Below are 9,085 nucleotides of genomic sequence, written 5' to 3' on the forward strand. Positions count from 1 at the left end.
CTCCTCTCGACGGGTTACTCAACGGTACTTGCCTGGGATAGCATACCAAAAGCAGTTTCCGATCCGTATAAGCATGTTGCTTGCATTATGTGTCCACATGGCAACGCTCTTCGTAATTTTACAGTGAAAACGGAAAATGAGAAGCGTGGAAGCAAACTGTTGGCTCAGCTAGAATAAACACGGACAACAACCGTTCTCGTTGGTAGCTAGAGCTGAACTGGCTGAGCTGCCGCTTAATATCGCGCGCCGCGATTCTGGATGCGCTGTCGATGGCGGTAGTGGTGCCGCTACAGCTGCCCCCCTCCTAGGGAGTCGCCGTAAAGCGACGACTGGTGACTAGGCGCTTGGACCATGTTACGTGTGGACGGAAAGGGCTCGAAGGGACTGCCGACGGGTCCCCAGGCTGGCTAGTGGGAAGCGGGGCGGAAGGACCAAGCGATGCGACGGCCGGCGAGGTGGAGGCGTCGATGAAGGCAGGTTTTAGACGGTGGAGGGAAACAGTTGTCTTCCTTGCCATTGACGAGGAGCGTGATCTGAGGAGCGCGAGGAGCGGAGGCTGGGGTCCTCCGCACGATGGGATAGGGCCCGGAGTAGGGTGGCTGAAACGATTTTTTTCACACCGTCGCAGCGGACGAAGACATGCGAGCAGCGGTCGAGGTCGGGGTGTTGCAAGGAGTTTGAGACGCGACTGGAACGAGGAGGGGTGGGCGGAGAGCGTCCATGGTGTGCCGGAGCCGGGACAGGTAGTCGGCAGGAGACAGGAGCGGCAGGTTAGGCGAGGCTTCAAGGAGGTCAGCGGGAAGGTGTAGGGTGGCACCATACACAAGATCTGCAGTGGTGCAGCCAAGGCTTGAAAGATGTTCGGATGCCCAGCAGGACGACAAGCAGAGCTTCTGGCCAGGGGGTATGCTCGGCGGCGCGGAGGGCGACCTTCAGCAGCCGATGGAGTCGCTCAACGAGACCATTGGATGTGGGATGATAGGCAGTTGTGCGGGAACGCTTCGCATGAAGTTGGTAAAGAGGGCTGACTCGAACTGAGGACCTCTGTCAGTGGTGATGACAGAGGGTACTCCGAATCGTGAGATCCACGCACTGATAAGCGCTTGGGCGATGGTGGGGGCGGTAGCATCAGTGATGGGGACGGCTTCCGGCCAGCGCGTGTATCGGTCGACGATTGTAAGAATGTAACGGAAACTGTTGGTCAATGGCAGTGGGCCAACAAGGTCTATATGTATGTGGTCGAAGCGGCTCGACGGGAGTGGGAAAGCAGAAGGAGGCAGGCGAGTGTGGCGATGGACCTTGTTCCGCTGGCAGGATAGGCAGGTCTGTACCCAGCTTGTGATGTCCCTCTTCATGTGGGGCCAGACATAACGCTGGGTAATGAACCGCTGAGTAGCGAGGATGCCTGGATGACAAAGGCGGTGGAACGAAGCGAAGACGGCACGTCGAAGGGGAACGGGGACTAGAGGACGTGGGCGGCCATGGGACGTGTCGCAGGCAACAGCCGTCGTGAAACCAGGGAGGTGGACGTCCTGGATCTTCAAGGAGATTGAGTTTGAAGCGCGGAAGGTGGCGACCTCAGTGTCAACGAGCTGGGCCTGAGCCACGGTGTCCAGCGAGAGTGGTTCATGGGCGCAAGGGCGCTTGACCTGCGTGACCGAGCTCAGGCGACTTAGGGCGTCGGCAACAGTGTTGGCATTTGCTGGATGTCGGTGGTAAACTCTGGTATGAAGGAGAGATGCCGGACTTCACGGGGTGTATATCCAGAACCAGAGGACGACAAGGCGTACGTCAGGGGCTTATGATCCGTAAAGAATGTAAATGGGCGGCCTTCAAGAAAATGGCGAAAGTGTTTGATTGCGAGATAGATGGCAAGTAATTTCCGGCCGAATGTGCTGTAGTGAGTTTCGTGAGACTTGAGTTTTCCGGAGAAGAATGCGAGTGGGCGCCACGACCCTGAAACTTGCTGTTGGAGTACCGCGCCGACTGCAACGCTGGAAGCATCCACCATGATGCATGTGGGTGCATCGTACCGCGGGTGGATGAATAGCGTTGCGGAGGCAATAGCTTCTTTGATGGACTGGAATGCTTCTGAGGCGTCGGGAGTCCACTGAAGCGTTGCGGAAGAGCGTTTAGAGGTGGAGAGCAGGGCTTCCAAAGGGTGAAGCATAGCGGCACACGATGGTACGAAACGGCGATAGAAATTTACCAGCCCGAGGAATTGTCGGAGTTTGGTGATAGAAGAGGCTGTGGATCTCCCGTTCCCATCTAAAGTTACTGTCACAGTAACTTTAGATGGTAAAGGCAGTATGCCTTGGCTGCTGATCTGATGGCCGAGGAAGTCTAGTTCTTGGACGCCGAATTCGCTCTTGGAAGCGTTAATCACAATGCCGTTCTCTCAAAGACGGGTGAAGACGGCGTGAGGGTGTTGCTCGTGCTCCTCAGGTGAAGAGCTCGCCACTAGGAGATCGTCGATGTAGGCGTAGACGAAGGGAAGGCCTGGAATGATGTTATCGATGTATCTTTGGAAGGTCTGTGCCGAATTACGTTGGCCGAATGGCATTCTCAAGAACTCAAACAAATCGAATGGTGTTGTTACGGCTGTTTTAGGGATGGCCTATTCCGCCATCGGGATCTGATGATAGGCCCGTACCAAATCGATCTTAGAAGAGGTGGTGGCACCTTCATTGTTAGCTGCAAAATCCAAGATGTGAGGAATGGGATATCTATCGGGGACTGTGGCATGGTTGAGAGCAAGATAGTCTCCACATGGTCGCCAGTCGCCTGTCTTCTTCGGCACCATGTGGGGCGGCGACGCCCATGTACTCGAGGAAGGTCGGATGATGCCGAGTTGAAGCATATGATCAAACTCCGCTTTGGCTACCTTGGCGCACAAATACGCCATCGTACGCCTCCGGAAGTTCCTCGGGTAAGTAGGCAACGAGTTACATGCAAAAGTGCGGGTTACGTCTTTCTGCACACACCCTGTACGTCACGAAAAATCTCAACCAACCAGGCGCTTGTCGTGAGCTTCCGTGCACCGGAATGAAACGGGAGCTCGAAAAACGGCACGTCTTTCGTCTTACACTCTGGGGTGCGCGAGGGGCGCTGGTGTCCCGTTAAGTGAGTGGATGAAACACTAGCGCCCATGGGCTCCGCACCCAATTTCCAACACGCCACGCGGAGGCATAAAGTTGCACGTGCACAGGGGCATGAAAATGGAGACGGTCGTGAACGGTCGATTCTAACGGTTACTCGAAAGGTGGTCCCTAGTTGAGCTCTCTATTACATTAAAACGTTTAGTACTCTTAGATTAATAATATTCTTGGGAGTTGTTATGCTTGAAGTTGACTTGGCATGAACTTCCTTCTACGTGTTACTGAAATTTAGAGATAGACTTGATTCTTGAATCCTAAGGGATTCGAGATTCGCGAATCCGAATCCAAGTATTCAAAACGGCGAGTCGAATCATTCGAATCCACCAACCACATTTGTTCGATTCTTTTTTAAAATTGGCGCCTCCGGAGTCCACCGAAAGCCTGATTGACCGGCCCCGGGGCGCGCAAAAATCACAGCATAAAGCTCCGACATTAAAAATAACACGGTTTTGTTTTTGATCGTTTCTTAGCCTTATGAAAAGAATTCAGACTCGGGAGTCTATGTAGTTCCTGTAGTCGATGAACAACACGTTAAACTACATTTAAGAAGCAGTATATGGCAGAAAGTGAACTGCAATTTAATTTGTTTTTCATCACACTTAGAAATGAACTTCACAGCATAGCACGCTCCTAGCCAACCACCATATCGAATGATATCGTTATCTGCTCTGATTTGTTGAAAACGGGAGGCGTACGCCTTTTCTGTGACAATTATGAACAGTATAAGTGTCACAGAGAAGAGCAAGATTGCTCTTCAGTTGTTGTTGACCTTCTGGTCGTGCACATAAAGATTGATTATTCTTTATTCTGTAGCTTCTCAGTAACACCTTGCCCTTTTATAAATTATTACCGGGAAACCAACATATGGTATTGTTATACGATGAATTATTCGACCATCTGCCCGACACATGATTTCTTCGGACACTCGATTTGGAGAATGGGAAAGTCTGGAGCGCGCATATAAGTGCTGATAAGATCGATTGCCACATTTTAAGCACCGATTGACGTCGCTCAGTGATGCCCGACGTGCAACTGAAATAAGCCTAACAAGACAAAATTCACGAGCCTCTGCGTTTGCGATACAAATGGCGCTATGTACTGTGTTGGTTGTTTTTGTTAATCAACCCAGCGATGACGGTGTTTAGCGGCTTCATGGAGATATACCGACCAGCCCCAGCCCGAGTCTCAACTTTAGCTTGCCCTTCCGGTTTGTTGCCAAAACGACATCCGGTTTCGCAGCAAACACGGTTTGCGCCAACCGCTATGTCGACTGATACTGTTATCGCTTCTGATTTGAAAAGAGAGAGGGCCGTATACGCCTTCTTATGACAATTCAAATTGCCACAAAGAGGCGTACGCCTCCCACTTTCAACAAATCAGGAAAGTGAAAGCTATAATTCTGCATGGTGGCTGGTTCCGAGCGCCCTTGGTCGCTGAAGGATTGGAAGTCTTCGAGGCAACGAAAGTTGTGACGCGGCCTTGTTTATGTTTACCCGAGAATGTCATGTATAGATGCAGCAGGGCGTAGCAGCCTTATTGCGCTGTGAGGTATAACGTCGTAGCTCCTCTACAGGTCTTCCACACTCTCAGAAAAAAGGTAGAGCAGTTACACCTTTTAGGAGACAATAGTTGTCTCATAATATGTTGTGCCTAAAATGTTGCAAAGTTCTACCTGCTACCTGCTGCCGCAAACACAAACAAGCCTCAACGAAAACTTGCGGTGCCACGAAGACTTCCGGTCCGTCCGCGACTAAGGACGCTCGGAATCAGCCGCCATGCAGAATTATATCTTTCATGTTCCTGATTTGTTGAAAACGGGAAGCGTACGCCTTTTTTTGCCAACTTGAATTGCCACAAAAAGGCGTATACGATGCTCTCTCTCCTCAAATCACAAGCGATAACTGTATCAATCGGCGCAGTCGTTGGCGCAGAGCGTGTTTGCTGTCAAACCGGATGTCGTTTTGGCATCAAACCGGAAGCTATGAAAACGGCATGTATAGGGTTCTTCTGGTTTGGTGGGCGAGGGGGGCACACGCCTTTTTGTAGTGATTTGGATATATGATAATTCCTTTTATCACCCTTTGACATCCTTTATCAGAGGTTATGTTGACCTAAGTGGTAACTATAGATGTTACCACACTGTCAAAACAGAACTTCACCACATAGCACGTTCCTAGCCACCCACCATTCCAAATGACATCATTCTGTGCCCTGATTTGTTCAAAACAGGGGGGAGGCGCCTCTCTGGGACATGCACAATGTGTCCCAGGTAGGCGCCTCCTCCCATTTTCACCAAATCAATACACAGAATGATATCATTCGGAATGATGGTTGGCTATGAGCGTGCTATGTGGTGAAGTTCTGTTTTAACAGTGCACCTTTTCACACCATTTTTTCTTAGAGTGCATAAATGAACTTCACCGCATAGCCCGCTCCTAGCCAACCATCATCTCGAATGATATCGTTGTCTGCCCTGATTTGTTGAAAACGGGAGGGGTACACCTTTTTGTGACACTTATGCTGTTCATCAGGGCTGGGCAGTAATACTGATATTTTGTATTATAATACAAATACATAATACATGACGGCAATGGGTATTATAATGCAAATACATAATACTCTTGCGTCAAGGTATTATAATAAATAATAATACAGTCGACCCCCGTTTATCCGGACTTCATTTATCCGGATCCCGCGGTATCCGGACAAAAGGCACGGGAACGGATTTTCCTCCATGTATTTTGTTCTCCTTTATCCGGACTTGAGCTTCCGAACTCGGACAAGAATTTCCGGGAACGAAACTCGAAAATTCTTGTAATCCAGCTGCAGTTATCCGGACTACCGTGAGTAAGAGGAGACGCTGACCCCGCTTTGTCACCCTTTTCGCTGTTTTGGGGTTATTCCCGTCACACGTCAGGGACCTACATTCCTCCGTAGGGGAGACAACCGTGCACGATGACCCCCTTTTCTATTTGTGTGCGTTGGGTCACGTTGACCAGTCGAGTCATTTGGAAATATCTAGAGCAACTGTCCGGTTTTAGAGGGGAGAACTCCAACCCGAGGGCCTGCTGCTTACGGCCCGTTGGCCGATGAAGACATTCCCCTTAGCTGAGCTGCGATCCCTGCTGCAGAGGCTCACTGCGACTGCCGTAGATGATGCTGCGGTTTCTGATTACGTTGACGTTGATAAGGATGATGACGCGTGTGCAGCTATGACTGATGACTGTGTGATTGCTGCTGTTGCCTCCGATGATGTTCTTTCCGTTCCGCACTGACATTCTTCGAGCAGCGCAACAGCGTGGCTCAACTCTATGCACTTAGCAAAAGTTTGCAGGAATCGAGTGCCTACACTACTATGTAACAGCTGTCATTGACGAGATTTCTGTGTTTTAATTAAACCTTGCTCTGTAGGACGTTTCTATTCGGTCGTTTCATTAATCCGGATGCTCCGGTATCCGGACGATGTCGCCGGGAACGGCACCGTCCGGATAAACGGGGGTCGATTGTAATACATCTATGTATTACTTGGGTAATACTAGTAATACAGTTCACTGGATTCATTGTGAGCCCGTCTTCGTAAGGGATTCTCCTTCATGCTTTCTTCATACTCTAGGTGTGCAGGAGGACTGACCCTCTGAAATGTTTAAAAAAATGTTAAGAAAGAAACGGATCCCGTTCACATGTGCGGTCAGTTTAAGCTGCACAAGAATGACGCGTCATCATTATTAGGGTGTTGTTGGTTATGTCTTCACACAAAACAAATAAAGACAATAGAGGTTCACCTTGAGATGAACCTTCAAATACGAGGTTGACTGCTTCGATGCGCTGATCACTTTCGAACAGAATACTTTACACATTTTGTCTTCAATGTGGTCTTCATGTGGTCCGGCCGTTCAAAATTCTGCGACCGTCCATGTTAAGAAACACCTACAGTTCTGTCCGGGCACGTAAAGCATCCTTCTAGGAAGACATTGCACATGTGATGACTGACATGAGGGGATGTCGTCATTAACCCGAACAAACGCCCGGAAACGAGTGTTCCCAACTCTGAACTCATTGATCCAGTCCCGTGTAATCTGGGAAAGGGGCCTTGCTGTGAACTTACGGTCAGTGTGGCCGCATACCAGGCGCTTTGGTTTGTCACCAATGGGAGATGGGCTTCTTGGAAGGAAGATTACCGATCATCCGTACGTGTCACGCTCCTGTTAGGACCAAAAGCTCCACAAAAAGTATTACGACTTCGCAAGTAATACAATACACGTAATACCTCAATTTTGTGTATTATAATACAGTTACAAATACATTTTTAGAGTCAGTATTATATTCCATGATACAGATACTCAAGGTATTATAGCAATAGTATTATAATACAAAGTATTACTATTACTGTCCAGCCCTGGTGTTCATAATTGTCACAAAGAAAAAAAAAGGCATACGCCTCCAGTTTTCAACAAATAGGAGCAGATAACGATATCATTCCAAATGATGGTTCACTAGGAGCGTGCTATGCAGTGAAGTTCATTTCTAAGAGCGTGATTCGGGAGCGTTCCATTGGTGCTAACGTAACACGTTAAAACAGAAATGACTCCTTTTGTTGACGTTCATAAAGCTTCATTAGATCACGGGCGTAGATGGGACGCGGGCTCACGCACCTCGAGAATCGGAGTCCAAGGCTAAAATATGACCGGACTGAACTATAAGTTAATGTCAAATAAATGCTGCTTTTGTGCTTACTCTTGAAACTAGCTAGCTCCAATGGCTTAGTGGCCAGGATGAATGTCTTTCACCCGGCGACCAGGGGCCCTATTCTCGTCAAAATAATTGACCTTGATTACTTTGTGTCTCACCAGCTTCCGTGGCATAGCGATTAAGTTAAGATGATAGCCTTCTACGCCGAGACTAGGAGGTGACGCGGGTTCGAATCCTGTCACCGGCTGTGCTGTCTGAGGTTTTCCCTGGCTTTTCTGAAGACTTTCCGGACGAATGTTGGCACAGTTCCCCCCGAAGTCGGCCCAGGACGCATGCGAACCCCGCTGTCTTCTCTCCTTCCTGCTGTCCTCTCTCCATCTGTCAACGTCTGTACGCCGCTCATAGCCACAGTTGCTTCACGGCGCTAACACGGAATTAAAAAAAAAAACTTGGTGCCTCGCCTGTTATTGCTTGTTACGTGAACAAGGCGTGAAGAACAGTTAAATGAATGTCACGCGCCCTCAACCAATAGTCGAGCTCTTTATCCTGCAAGCTCCGTAGGAGATAAAGCACGAGGAGTGCAGGATCAAGTGCTCGACTATTGACTCGACATCCATCTCTGTTCTTCACGCCTTCTTCACGTAACGACCAATAACAGGGGACACACAAAGCAATCGACAGTCGACGACTTTGACGAAGATAGGACACCTGAGTTTGAATCTCGACCACGACAACCTATGTCGTCACCACAACCTATATGCCCGTCTCAGCCGATGAGGTACAGGAGGAATCGAGTAGGCTTTCTTTCGTCAACATGACCTTACGTAGGGCATAGAATACATCGGTTTACATGGACCATTTTCATTCATCAACACATTTTGTGTGTGTGTGTGTCTAACACAGAACCCTTCCTCATTTATGTAAGCTTAGTGTGAAGCCAACGTGTACTACTGTGTTTCACATGGAGATAGGACGGGGACCTACGAGTCTATTTCTTGATGCCTCTATACTCACCTAGAGATACCCGATCATTCTTTTCATTTTACCAAGCTGTGTGTCACGTGTTCCTTCGTCTTAATTCCAGCGAGGATGGGAGCGATCCACATGGACTTTGAATGATCGGGACAACATTAAAACGACCTGCATGTCTCCGCTTTTAGTACTCGATGGAACACCAACAGGTCCAGTGCGACGTTCTAGGGACCTCCCGACTGGGTACTCAAAGATACTTGCCCGGG

The sequence above is a fragment of the Ornithodoros turicata genome, chromosome 3 (genome assembly GCF_037126465.1).
Source record: "Ornithodoros turicata isolate Travis chromosome 3, ASM3712646v1, whole genome shotgun sequence".
Taxonomy (NCBI): domain Eukaryota; kingdom Metazoa; phylum Arthropoda; class Arachnida; order Ixodida; family Argasidae; genus Ornithodoros; species Ornithodoros turicata.